This window comes from Miscanthus floridulus, chromosome 18, assembly GCF_019320115.1.
Source record: "Miscanthus floridulus cultivar M001 chromosome 18, ASM1932011v1, whole genome shotgun sequence".
NCBI lineage: Eukaryota > Viridiplantae > Streptophyta > Magnoliopsida > Poales > Poaceae > Miscanthus > Miscanthus floridulus.
The window spans coordinates 117,595,485-117,609,354 of record NC_089597.1 but is presented as its reverse complement, the minus strand read 5'-3'; the positions used below and the strand labels follow the sequence as shown (position 1 = coordinate 117,609,354).

Sequence of the window (13,870 nt, the reverse complement as noted above, 5' to 3'; positions counted from 1 at the left end):
AGAAAAGAAAAGAGAAGAAAAAGAGAATTGGAAAATAAAAGAGTTTTCAAAAGTTTGCAAAAGTTCAGTTTTGGAAACCTCCCAAAAGTTCTCATCTTGAAAAGTATATTTGAAACTATATTTGAATTTGATTTGGATCATATTTGAATTTGGATTGAAAAAGGAAAATAGGAAAGGTTTGAAAAATGGGAAAAATCATTTCTTCCTCAATCTGGCATGTGGCCCAGCCAAGCCAATCGGCCGCAGGCCCAATTCGCCCGCCAACTCGCTCAACGACAGCATCCCCACTCCCCCTCTCCTTGGCTCACTGCCATCCTGACCCCGCAGCCATAGCCGCACGCCCATGTGTTCCCTCTCCTCTCTCTGGCTATCACTCTAGCCCTGCACCTGCTCCCTCTGATCCGTGGGCCCACGTAGTTAGTCATCCCCTACCTCTCGCTCATCCCCAACACAGACTCTACGCCAAGTCAATGTCCGCCACCGCGCTGATTCCTTGGCCTTACCGTGAGCGCCAAGCCCCTCCATCTCATAAATAGCCGTTCCTGTGCTGTGCCGCCCTACCCTGAGCCCTATCGCGAGCCGCCGCTTCACCTTGAGCCCTCTACGCGTGCTGAACCCTAGCTCTCTATCGTCGTACATGTCCCGTCGCCTCACCGCTCTGCCGTCGGTCTCTCTTCCTCCTTCTCTATTCCCCGGTGCCCCGCTTTTGCTCTCTCTTCCACCTTCTCTGTTTGTACGCCACTGCTGAACTATTGCCGGCCGCCAAACTGAGCTCACCGCCGTATTCGTTTATCCCCTGCTTCAACCGGTACCACAGACGAGTTCGCCATCTCCGTCTCTATCTCGCAGTGCTTCTCCTGAATCGAACCGAGGTCCCTAGGGCCTTCATCGTGTTTCTCTGGTGAGAAATCACCATTGCCAGCCCCTCCTGTTTCCCACTGTCCAGATCTAATCCAAAGGCCCAAGTTAGCCTGTACCCTTTCGCCCATGCCTTTTTGCTAAAAAACCCCCTCGGATTTTTAATATGGAACCCGTCGTCCCTGTAGTTTTTCTAAAGAGTGCCTGCTTTTTGATAAAATAGTATCCGTAGTCCTCCTATAGATCCAAAATTCGATTTTATTTATTTTAAATTCGAAAATCAAGTTCTATCTATTTACAAAATTGTCATTATCTTCATTAGGCCATATCTTCTCCGTTTTTAACTCTGTTTTGACCTGTTCAAGTTGTGTTAGATTCCTAACAACATAATCTACGCATTAGTATCAATGTTTTCCATGTCAAGAGCTATGGAATTTTATGGTTCAACGCCTAACTTGAATAATGATTATGCAATTGGATTTTTCTAATTAAAAGTAACTTAGGCTTTTCATCTTGGTCAATTATATGATTAGTTTTACCGTTGTTTTCTAAATCAAGTATAATTTGATTTAACTCAATTAAGGTATTTCTCTGAAGTATCTTATACATGTTTTATATAGCTAAAATAAATAAAGCCTATAGTTTCTTTTCGAAGCAAATCTACTGGTAGATGTATCTTTTTCACCGTAGCTCCGATTAGCGTGTTTTTTTTGCGTCTGTGTGATCGTAGCAACGCATAGATTTGATTTCAAATTCTTTTTCACGGATTGACGTGTTGTTCTAATATAGTTATGTTTGAATGCTATGCACATTTATTCGGATGCTTGTGTGGTGATCAAGAAGCAGTTCTTTGCAGTTCTTTGGAGGCTACGAATCAATAGAAGAAGGATCTAAGTTTAAGGCAAGTATAGCATGTGATCTTTCTTGTTGTTCTATACACCTTTAATCATTTAATTTATGCTGTATGTGTCTACCTTGATTACCCCTAAGGATTTTCTAGTACTTTGTTACCACGTACCTTATTACCTATGGGGTATTGCATTGGGTAGTATGATGCTAGTGCTCAACTAAAGCCATGATCTTGTAACTTGACTAATGATATATGTAATAAACATTAAAAGATGCTTTTTAGCAACATGGAACCAGGGGACTAGAGCATTGGGCTGTTTTTATGGTGCTCTAGATTTCTCTCCCTAAGGACTTATCTGTAAGTGATTATCCGGGACTTACAGTACAACTGTGAGGGTTACATAGCTCTGGCTTTAGCTCATTATGCTGACATTTTTCTAGCTTGTTAGTGGTTACCTTTATGATATAAGAATGGTTTGTCGAATTGGGTATAGGACAACCTCTATCCCCTTGTGTATAGGCTGCATGTCATTGTGCCATCGGGAAGGGGGGTTCCTACATCTAGCGATCCTAACTTGTTAGAAGAATATTTGAAAGGCTTCATAGTGAACCCTGCCGACCTTCCTTGGAAGTGGGTCAAGAGATTAGCTACCTCGGACAAAAGGGTAAATCACGACTTACAGTGAAAGTGTACAACCTCTAGAGAGTGTAAAACTAGTATATCAGCTGTGCTCACAGTCACGAGCGGCCTTGGAATCCTTACGAAATAGATGATGAACACTGATGATACTAATAATGAAGATGCTCACTAATGATTACTATTTATGCTATTCAGTATTCATGTTTACATGTTCATGTGTTTATATGGGCTTGTGAATAAACTTGTTGCCACCCTATTGCTAAAATCATGACTCATTAAAAGCTAATCGTAGTTAACCAGTGTCAGCCTTTTGAGCCTCATGAACCCCATGTTATATTTGTTGAGTACGACATGTACTTACACTTGCTTTACTTTTTAAATCTTTGGAAAAATTCTGGATGGGCACCAGATTGCTAGAGTTTAGAGGAATTAGGCTTGTGATCAACCAGTCTGTTGTCCCTGTGGAATTAGAGTCTTCACCCAAAGATCGAAGTTGTTTTTTCGCTGTTTGCTATCTAAGGTTATGTCCTTTTATACTAAGTATGTTATATATTAAGCATTGTTTAGTGATATTACCTTTATTTGTAGCTATATATAAGATTTGACTTTCTAGGCTCACATATGGTGTGTATCTGGTTTTGTTCTTAAAATCGGGTGCTACACTCGTGCAGGTACACGAGCGGACAAAGCTTGGGAACTCGGGCCGGAGATTGTAGTGCTGCCTTTAAGTAGCCTCTACACATAGGGGGATGAACCTAGACTGATTCGTAGAGAGTTAGAGTGGTAACTTCGCGTCTAGACTACTTGTGACAGGCTCACGTGACTTTACTCATTTGCCCTTCTGCGCCCACCCATTTATCCGTTATATGCCCCTAACTGACCATTGTACTTAGCCGCAAAAGATGGCTCAACACATCACGTCCGCCCAAGACCGTGTCGTGATAGGCTCACGCGACTTTACCCACATTACAAGAGATGTGACCTTCTATGACGATTATATGATGACGACAGAGTAATTTGTCACTAAATTATTCAGATAATGATGATTTTCGGGAGCCGATCTTAGTTAATGACGAAAATATTTTACCTGTCACTAAGTCCAATACAAAATCGTCATTACCTATTTTGGCATCGTGGTTATGACAGATTTATATAACAAATGTTCATGCGTCATAGTTATTCATTGAATAAAAACAAAAAATGATGGCTAGATTGTTCTCACATAATTTATCATATTACAAAAGTCCTTTGCAATGTTAATTTCTCACCTTTTTTGAACCCATAATTCTATCATATCATTATTAAATACTTACTTCTCTCTACTTTAATGATAAATTGCACCCTAATATTCCTTTAAAAAGCTGCAAATGGCCTCCCCGCCAACAATTGGCGCAAAAAAATGACCGTCGGCCAGAAAATTTGTCTCCCCGCCAACAATAAAATTGCCTCCCTGCCTCCCCGCCAACAATTCCCGCCAGCCTCTCCCTGCCCCGCCATCTTTTTTTTTGGGCCAATTGCCATTTCTGTCCACTGTCACAAGTCTTTCATGTACTTAAATCAAGGGTATTATAGTAAACTTCCTATACAAGAAGTGGAACCCTGGACATCCCAGTCTGATTTCATCCTTCCCCTTTCCCTTGCGCCTCCAGCCGCCGCCCTCTCCCGTTTCCAGTGCCTGCGCCACCACTCCCCCTCCACCTTCGCCGCAGCCCTTGTTCCATGCTGAAGCCAGCTCCACCATCCTGCTCCAGCCGCCACCACACCCTCTCCCAGCCGACCACTCTTCCTTCCTAGTGCTGGGTGACGAGTTCTGCTCCAAATACAAGATGCCTCCTGGGAGAAAGGTGCAGACTAACAGGACAGCTGAGACGCCCACATGTAATTCCTCAAGTTTGAGCGCCGGGAAAGGGAACAACGAGTGGATCTGAGGGGTGCCGATGGGATTTGTTTTTTTTGTGTTCTGATGTTCGAACTTAGGGTTTGGGGTGAGAGGTTTTTGGTTCCTGTGCCTGTGGGCGAGTCCGCGTCCAGCGGCAGCGAGTGGGCGACGGCCGTGCGCCTCCGTCGGCTTGAGCTTTTGGGGGAGTGGGCAGCGAGTGAGGGCCATCTGGAGCAAGGAGTGGCCTGGTTGATGGCTGTCGCCGGCCCTGTTGTTCCTCTGCACGGACGAGTTCGTTTCTCCTCTTTCTGTTATGCGTATGCAAGAAGATGAACAGTAGAAGCTAGTTAGCATGTATGTTTGTACCATTTATTCATGGTTTTTGAAAAACCAAAGGAAAATAATGGTAGATCCATATGGCTTGAAACTAATTTTGTTAGTTTACCAGATCCATCCTATACACAAGAAAAATATGTTTATGCATTTTTTTATGGTCTAGATTTCTATGTTTATTAAAATATGAAGAGAATGTTTAAAGCAAAATAAATCTTGAGTGCCCTTAACATTAGGAAAACTAATTGTTTTTTAAGCCAATCGATAGTTTTCATATACAAAACATTGAACAGTGAGACAACAGCAAGGTTTATATTCCAATTCATTTCATCCTTCTCGGTATACTAGTACATTATAGGAGAAAATTCTTGTACATTTGCATGCATGGAATGCGTCAACACATATTCAGCTGATTTCCAAACATAAGAAATCTAAGTAGTTTCATGTAAGATCCAGCTATTAATCCATTATATATGTGTATTTTCAAAAGTAGTAAAACCAGAATTAAATTTGGTAAATAGCGGAAAGCAGAGTTCCACTTTGCAAGGATGGTTGCCTAACAATCCTGAATACCACGACTAAGGAGATCCTTTGATAGTTATTAGCAAATATTGAACTGGCTTTTTGGTGAATCCGCAGCCTATCTAAAAGTTCAGAAGTTCTACACAGGACTTGCAGGAGCATTTACATGTGTGGGAAATCAGTGGTAATCTAGAAATAGTAAATAATACAGGATCTTTTTGCTAGCAGCAGCGGCATACACTTTTTGCTAGCAGCAGCCGCATACACTTTTTGCTAGCAGCATACGTTTTTATTTTGCTAGCAGCAGCATACATTTTTATTTTTTGCTCTGACTACTCCCTTACAGTTGTTTTAATTGAATGTACAGAAGCAATGGCACTTGAATATTTAAGACAGAGGGATCAAAACATTATGAGGAACGACCAATTCTTCCAAAGCCTTGGGCTCAGTACCCTAGTTGCACAAGTTAAGGGTAAAAGTGCAAGGAACAAGGATGATGTTCCTGAAAAATCTAGATCTCTGTACAATCCCTGAGGATGACGAGGGCTCTAACCAACATGACGAAGATGAAGTCAGCATGGTACAAAGGATTGTTATTGATCATTATCATTTTGGCTGACAACACTTCCATTATTTTCGGGTCTAATTCTTCTTGTTTGCTTCATACCAAGCTTCTAAGGTGGGTGAGGATGTATGTAACAAGAATGTCCAACATAAATGGCAAGTTCTCTGCTAGAGGTTCGAAAGCATCAAAGAGAGTGGTGGCACCACAAGTATATTTGGCCATGCAGCCCGAGCCCGTCGGCCCGGCCCAAGGCCTGTTTTTTTTGGCCCGGCCCGCACGGAGGCTAGCGGGCCCGGGCTGGCCCAGCCCGGAGAGCAGGCCGTGCCTGGGTCTTACCATAGGCACGTGGGCCGGCATGGCCTGGCTTGCTACAGAGCAAGCGGCCTGGCCAGCCGGCCTGCTAGCCTCCCACGGCCCTATCGCCTCCCCTCCCTCCCCACGGCCAACCCTATCGCCTCCTCCTTGCCTCCCCACGCCTCCTCGCCTCCCCACGCGGCTGCCTCCTCCTCGCCTCCCCACACGGCCGCCTCCCAGCCCCGGCGGCCACCTCCTCCTCGCCTCCCCACGCGGCCGCGGCGCACGCGCTGGCCTCTGGCACGCCGGCAGTAGCCCTCCTCCCCCAAGGCCCTCGTGCGGTGGCTGGCCTCGAGCCCCCGTCCCCGAACCTAAATCCTCACCTCGCAGCTCGCGCTTCCCTCTCCTTTCTTCCCCGGCGCAGGGCGGCTCTCCTCCGGCGGCGGCTCTCCCTCTCCCTCACCTCGAACCCTAGAGCCGGTACCGCGGACGGACGCCCCCTCCCCTTCCCTCACGCCCGCGGCGTCTCTCCCTCTCCCTCACCTCGAACCCTAGAGCCGGCGTCGCGGACGCCCGCCCCCTCCCCTTCCCTCACGCCCGCGGTGGCTCTCCCTCTCCCTCACCCCGAACCCTAGAGCCGGCGCCGCGGACGCCCCCTCCCCTTCCCTCGCGTCGGGCGAGGCGAGCGAGAGCGGACGCGAGACTGGGAGTCCAGGATGCCTCCTCCCTCTCCTCGGCGTCCTTGGCTCCTCGCCGGCGGCCACTGCCATCTCCGGCCTCGCGCTGCCTCCTTCCTCGATCCCGCCACCACCAGATCTGGCCACGCTGGGTCTTCTCCATCGCGGATCCGGCTCCCCACCCTTGCCTCGACGCTGGCGCGGCGCCTCCTCCCCGTCCCTGCCTCCCTTCCTCCCTCACTCTCCCTCGGCGGCGCGCGGCTAGGAGCGCGCGGGCGGGCAGATCCGGCGGCCACCTCCTCCCCCAAGGCCACCTCCTCGCCTCCCCACGCGGCCGCGGCACACGCTTCGGCCTTGAGCACGCCGGCAGCTGCCCTCCTCCCCCAAGGCCCCCGCGCGGTGGCTGGCCTCGAGCCCCCGTCGCTCCTCCACGACCCCTGCGTCCCGGCGACGGCGACCCTGCCTGCTCCCGGCGACTCAGTGGGCCTCGGGTTGGCACGGCCTGTGAAAATGGCCGTGCTTCTCGGGCCGGCCCGGCACGAAAATCGACCCATAGGGCCGTGCTTGGGCCGAAGGCTAGGCCCGTGGCCCTGTGAGGCATGGCCCGGGAGGCACGGCGTGCCGTGCCGGCCCGTTGGCTATCGGACCGTGCTGGCACGGGCCCGTGCCGTGCCGTGCCAGGCCAGCCCGTTGGCCATCTATAACCACAAGAAGGTGAAACTACTAGAGTTAGTAGGCAAAGGACTGCTGCCAATCCAAGCCTCGCTATTGTCACACATGATGCATTGGCATCAACCAATACTACTACAAGCCCAAATGGGGAGCACATCAACAACAATGATGAAGGCAAGTTACTAGATCAAAGTTACTGGCTTCATTTATTTCTATCATGATGCTTCATTGTAGACTTCATTGCTTGTTAGGTGCACATCAACATTCAGATATGCTAATAAAATCAGATTGATACTTATTTAGTAAATCTGGAATATATTTGCTACTAACTCTACAAATGAAATCTTGTTAGGTGCATTATTTGCAAGTGCACAGCAGGTGCCACGGAAAAAATATATGGGCAAAGAGCTGGATGCGTTGAATAGAGGGCTAGGGACAAAGATTAAAATTGACATTACTGAAGGGAATAGCAGGCCGGAGGCACCAATGCAAGCTGCAAAACTTGCATCAGAGGCTGGGATCTCACTCAGGCTGCATACACCTATCTTTCCACACTGGATGGAGTACAAGAAGAAACATAATAAACATCTTGTTGAAGTCTACATTGGCAAAGTTGCTACAAGTCAATATCTATTTGACTTGTTCAATCATAGTTCATTGTGTCCTTTTCGTTTTCAAATCTAATCTCTATTTTTTTACTAGATCCCATTCGACATGGACACTAATAGTGTGGCTGTACGAGCTGCTTGTGTTTGACATGCTAAAGGGTGGACAACGTCAGATGAGGCAGTGGCTAAAAAAGTACTTTGATGGAGTTCTAGCAAATCTAGTGAGGACAACGTCACCTGTGACGTGTATGACTGATGATCAATGGAGAGCATTAGTGGAGATGTGGTCCAACCCAAAACACAAGGTATGACATTGGTGATGTTGCTGATAAATGTGTACATATCTAGACAGTTCAGATTTTAATGGCATCTGTAGTCCTTTTTTAGTACTTGTTTTTGTTTCCTTTACCTTACAAATTTGTGTGGTGTACAGGACACTTATGTCAAAAACCAAGTTAATCATGCGAAAGTCCATTTCCATCAGCGTATAGGTTCTTGATGTTACATTGCACATGCCTATGTCACGGTAGGACAAATTTAATGCTATGTGATATTGTTGCTGATCTTCTAATTTACATGAATTATAGATAAAGTCTGCTGCACATTGTTTGAAATAAGAAACCATGAAATTGGTTCAAGCTAATAAGAAACAAGAAAAATATAAAGACACAGAGCCCACTGCAATTGATTTGTTCAAGGAGATGCATTGCAGCAAGAAAAGTGGTTTTTGTGAGCCTGTCAAAAATGCAATTGTAAGTACTGTTCCCCTCTTCTGCAAGACATACTTGAAAGTCAACTTGAATATTTGGCCTGATCGGCTGCACTTCTTGTGCTGCAGCTGTTGCTGCATGCTGCTTATAATCTGAACCATTGAAATCTGATGCATAGAATCTGAACCTTTCAAATCTGAACTGTGCACGCAGCACCGGCTGCAGCTATTGCCTTTACTTCATGATTGGAAATGATTGTGGGCTGTTTTTGCTATTGTCAGAAATGATGTTGCAAGAGTTATGATGTACTTTTTGCATGACTACTTTGTTACATGATTCATTTCCCAAGTTGGGTGTATACAGTCTTCTAAATTCAAATATGATATACTATAAGTATACTGTCTTTTCCTTCATATACTGCTTTTAGCTCTTGTTTGAGTTCAACTTCATACATGCTTGAAATGATGTTTGAGGCTATTTTGGCTAAAGTAAGGTCATTTTTTAGTTCTCTGTAAAGTATTATTGTAGGTTATTTGTCCTGTACTGCTAGAAATCTGTACCAAAGTCAATACTAATTTTTGTATCATTCTGTTGCTAGGCTGCTATGGAAGCAATTGAGGCGAAACCAATGCAAGAAGGCCAGAAGTCGATGTCTTCTATTGAAATTGTTTCCAAGGTGCTGCCGAAGTCAAGCACATTTCTTCAAAATGTGGGGCTGCCAATCTCCAAGCCAAGTAGTATAAGTGCAGTTAGTTCCCAGGTGTGGGAGCTACAGGTTCAACTTGAGGCTAAGTTGCAAGAATCTGCGCAACTTAAGCAAGAGGTGGCTAGCCAAGCACATGAAATTGACAGCTTGAAGAAGGAACAGCAAGAAACTCATGCCCTCCTTCGACAGCTGATTCTTCACTTCAATCAGGGTCAAGTCACTCCTCCCTATAATTTGTGAGCATCCTCGTCATCTAGATATGCATCCAGGCGAGTTGGTTCAATTATGCCTTTTGTATCTATCCCTAGAATTTGGGCTGGTAAGAGTCTTTGGTGAACTCTGTAGCATTTTGGTGTGCTTGTGGCTGCTGCAATACAAACTATGAACTTAGTATTGCTTTAGCTTGCAAACTATTTCACACTTCAAGTTGTTATGTATGACTGAGATGGATGTATGAATGAGCTGCATGTATGGTTGAGATTGTTGCTTCTAAGATGTTGAATGGATGTTGACTAGGCTGTCATTTGTTGAATTCAATTGTATGGTTAATATTGTCACTGCATAGGCACACATGGTAGTTGCCTACTTGAGATTTCATGACAGTTTTAATGACAATAATGATCGTCATTATTGCTGGTGATGAAAATATTGCTGTCACCAACTCAGTGATGATATACTTTCAATCGTCATGGATGGTGCTTTAACACGCACCTTCGGTGACGATAGGTATTTCGTCACAGAGCGCATTATGGTGACGTAAAATCCTCTATTTGTGACCTAAATGAGCCGTCATAGAAGGTAACATCTCTTGTAGTGCCATTTGCCCTTCTGTGCCCACCCATTTATCCATTATATGCCCCTAATTGACTGTAGCACTGAGCCGTAAAAGATGGCTCAGCACATCATGTCTGCAAGGCCGCGGCAGAGCACGGCGGTGCATGCCTGTGGCCTCCCAACTCTCCTCCTCAATTTGTCTTTATGAGCACACTAGCTTCCCATTTAAGTTGAGCATCTTCTTAATGGGTATACAATGTGTAAAGATGGTATACAATGTGTAAAGATGAGCATTCGGGCCGCTCGGCACGGCACGGCCCAGCCTAGGCCTGTGCCAGGCACGGCACGGTATGGCCCTTCGGGCCACCGGGTCGTGCCGCCCCAGTCCATCGTGCCTGACTGACGGCCCAGGCATGGCATGTCGGGCCGTTTTTTGGGCCGTGCCAGCCCGGAAAGCATGGCCCAAAACCGCACCGTGCCAGCCCGAAGCCCGCAATCACAAAAACACCTCCCACAGCTTGTCTAAGTTCAACTAGATCAGTACAACTCTCAGATTTTCAAGTTCAACAATAGATCAATACAATTCTCAGATTTGATCAATACAATACAACTATCAGATTTGATCAATACAATACAAGTCTCACTGATGAATTCAAGTTCAACAACAGATCAATCGAAGTTATGAAAACAGGCAAACAACAAGTAAACAAAAGACATGATAAGGAAATTTTGAGCTGTTTGTGCAATGTTGCCTCATTAAAAACCTTTCTAGGTAAAACTCACCTCATGAGAAACCCTAGAAAGGAAAAAAAGTACGACCAGTTCATTTTCAAATTGAATTGTTCAAAGTTATTATAAGCCATAGTTTCAAATGTCTGACTAATTCACCACTCACACTCACCGACTCACACTGTCACTCAACACTCAGCAACAACACTCAACCAGCACTAGAACCAGCACCAGCAACAACTTCCTCATCAAGCCATAGGTTCTTGAAGTAGTCTTCTAATTCCTTGTCCTCCACAGTATGTTGTCCTCTTTCTTGGCCTAACTCTTAGTCCTTGATGTAGACCAACATCTCCACTGTCTCTGAGCCCAATTGCCATAGTCGCTCCTCAATGATCCTGCCAGTAAGACAAAAGCAAGACTCCGAAGAACTAGTTGAGATAAGAACTGACATAATATCTTGAGCCAAGGTAGAGAGAACTGGATAGGTTAGTTTATGTTCATGCCACCAATTTAGGATATCAAAGTCATCATCATAGGCAACAACATTGTCACTGTCAAGGTAAACAATGAGCTCTGAAAGACCAGGAGCCACAGTGGTAGATGAACCAGCACTTGAAGGACCAGAAGAAGCTGATCCTCCAAAAAATTTGCCCCATACCTGCTTCCTCTTAACTGTCAGTCTAGATGGATATGTGGTCCTAGCTGGCCTAGATGCACCAAACTTAGATTCATACTTGTCATACAGTTTATGCAACTCAACTTTAACCTCATCAAAATAGGCAATGTAACTCATATTGTTACACTGAGCAAGCAATTCAAGAACATTTTACAAACCTCTCAGCTTAGCCCTAGGGTCCAGAACAAATGCAAATGAATATAACAGTGGTATAGACTTCTAGTACTTGAGAAATTTAGCCTTCATTCACACAACAATACCACTAAGATTATTATCATGTTCATAGTTGAAAAGTGTATCTAGCCCTTTAGTGGGTTTTAGATGATTGAATGACAACGTGATTAAAGGTCTAACCCGTTTGCTAAGTGTGGACAGGTAATAGGTTATCTCACAGGTACTTAATAAAAGCCAAAATGATGTGTTGTTGTATAAACAATCTAGTTCAAGCATAAGATAACAATGCAAATAGAATTCATGCAAAGGCTTACTTATTGTGGGATTTTCATGTACTATGTGAAAGCAAGCCCGGTAAAAATTAGTTGATGAGACATGCGGGATTGCATATGAAATGGTCTCATATTTGAAGTTTGCTAAATTGAAATGAAAAAGATGACAATATAAATGAATGAATGATTCAACATAGGATGTGACTTGATGGCTTGAGATGGTGAAGATAGCAAGGAAAGGCTTTGAGGTACTAAGCAAGGGTGAAGGGCAAACGACGGCTTGACGGCCGAAGAACCTAGCTAGGGTGAAGAACAAAGTACTTGCATTTAGTTGAGGTACTAATCAAGCTATGATGGTCATATTGATGTGTATGATCAAATCTATATTGGACAAAGTGTTGGAAGTGACTTGATGCATTTGGAGTTTTCATATTTGATGAATGGAATCAAGTCACGTGCTCAAGATGGCTATGCTCAAGTGAAAAAGATCCAAGTTGACATGTTGGAACCCTCACTTGATGAAGATTGGAATACACGGCTTCGGTTGAAAGTGATCAACTCAAAAGGTTTAAATTTGTTATACTCTTTACATTTGAGTTAATAGGAATGTCGTACTATTAAGAGGGATGCATCATGTTGATAGATAATGCTTCATAAGTGCTCAAGCCAACTCATGTGAGTTTTGAGTGTTTGAGAGACAAAAGAGCTAACCTGTTTGTTGCTGGTTTGGCAATACCGGACATACCGGACGTGTCCGGTATTTGCCCAACAATGCTAATATTGTTGATCTCAGGTTGGTTCGTTGGGAGTTTCGACATCGGTCGGGAGTTCCGACGTCTTGGGCTTAACTGACTTGGAAGTGTTCACTGTCCTGGTCATACCGGACGTGTCCGGTATGGACGGCTAGAGGCCAACAGCTAGTTTTCAAATGTGCTGAGGGTCGGGAGTTCCGACGGTCGGAAGTTCTGGCATACATCGGGAGTTCCGACGCCTCACAATGTCACTGTAACTATGTTACAGTTGCCGCAGTATAAATCATACCGGACGTGTCCGGTATGGCAACGGCTAGTTTTTCCAAGGGGGCTATAAATACCCCCAAGCCTCTACCTTTGGAGGCTGCTGATTCTGCTGATACACATACATGTTTTTGAGCCTTGTCAACTCTCACAAACCCTCTCTTAGTGAGTGTGTGATCCAAATTGCCAAATCAATTAGTGGGTTGAGAGAAATTCAAAAAGAGAGCAATCCAACCACTTGAGCACTTGTGCATATTGTCAATCTCATGATTTGCATTTGTTACTCTTGGACTCTTCGGTCCTAGATGGCTAGGCATCGCCGGAGAGCACGCGAGAGATTATGGTGTGCCTTGGAAAGTTTGTAACGGTCGATTCCGCCGCCTCAGAATCAACTAGTGGAAGGAGGAAAAGGAGTTGGAAAAGACTCCGGCTAGAGTGACCTTCGTGGTACCCTCTAGGGCTAACCTTCGCTGGGTCGCCCGTAGCCCCCTCAACGGAGAGTAGGACTCGAACGAGTCTGAACTTCGGTAAAACAAATATCGTGTCTCAATTCGCATTTCATTTGATATTTGTGTTGCTCCAGCTCTTGTGCAGGTTCTCTGTGTATATTGACATCTCTAGTAGGTACCTACAGTTTAGCTAGAAGATAGAAATCGAAAGGAGCAAGTTTGGAGCTGCTCTGCAGAAATCATATATACCAGACATGTCCGGTATTTCCTACCTATGCTGAAAATATTTATTCTCTGTTCTAACTTTGTGTTGCAGGGTTGTAGCTTCTAGATATATTCTTTATACCTTGTTTACTCTGTGGCTAACTTTGTGAGGGATGGTATTACTCTTAATATGGAGTTTCTATTTTGGAAACTCCATTTTCTAATTATTTCCACATTTAACGGTGTTAATTTTTAGAAACGCC

General features: G+C 44.9%; 1 pseudogene; it reads left to right on the top strand.

Annotated features, from left to right (window-relative positions):
- The first annotated feature begins 6,656 nt into the window (after positions 1-6,656).
- LOC136524464 (uncharacterized) lies at positions 6,657-9,836 on the top strand (annotated as a pseudogene).
- Positions 9,837-13,870: the final 4,034 nt, after the last annotated feature.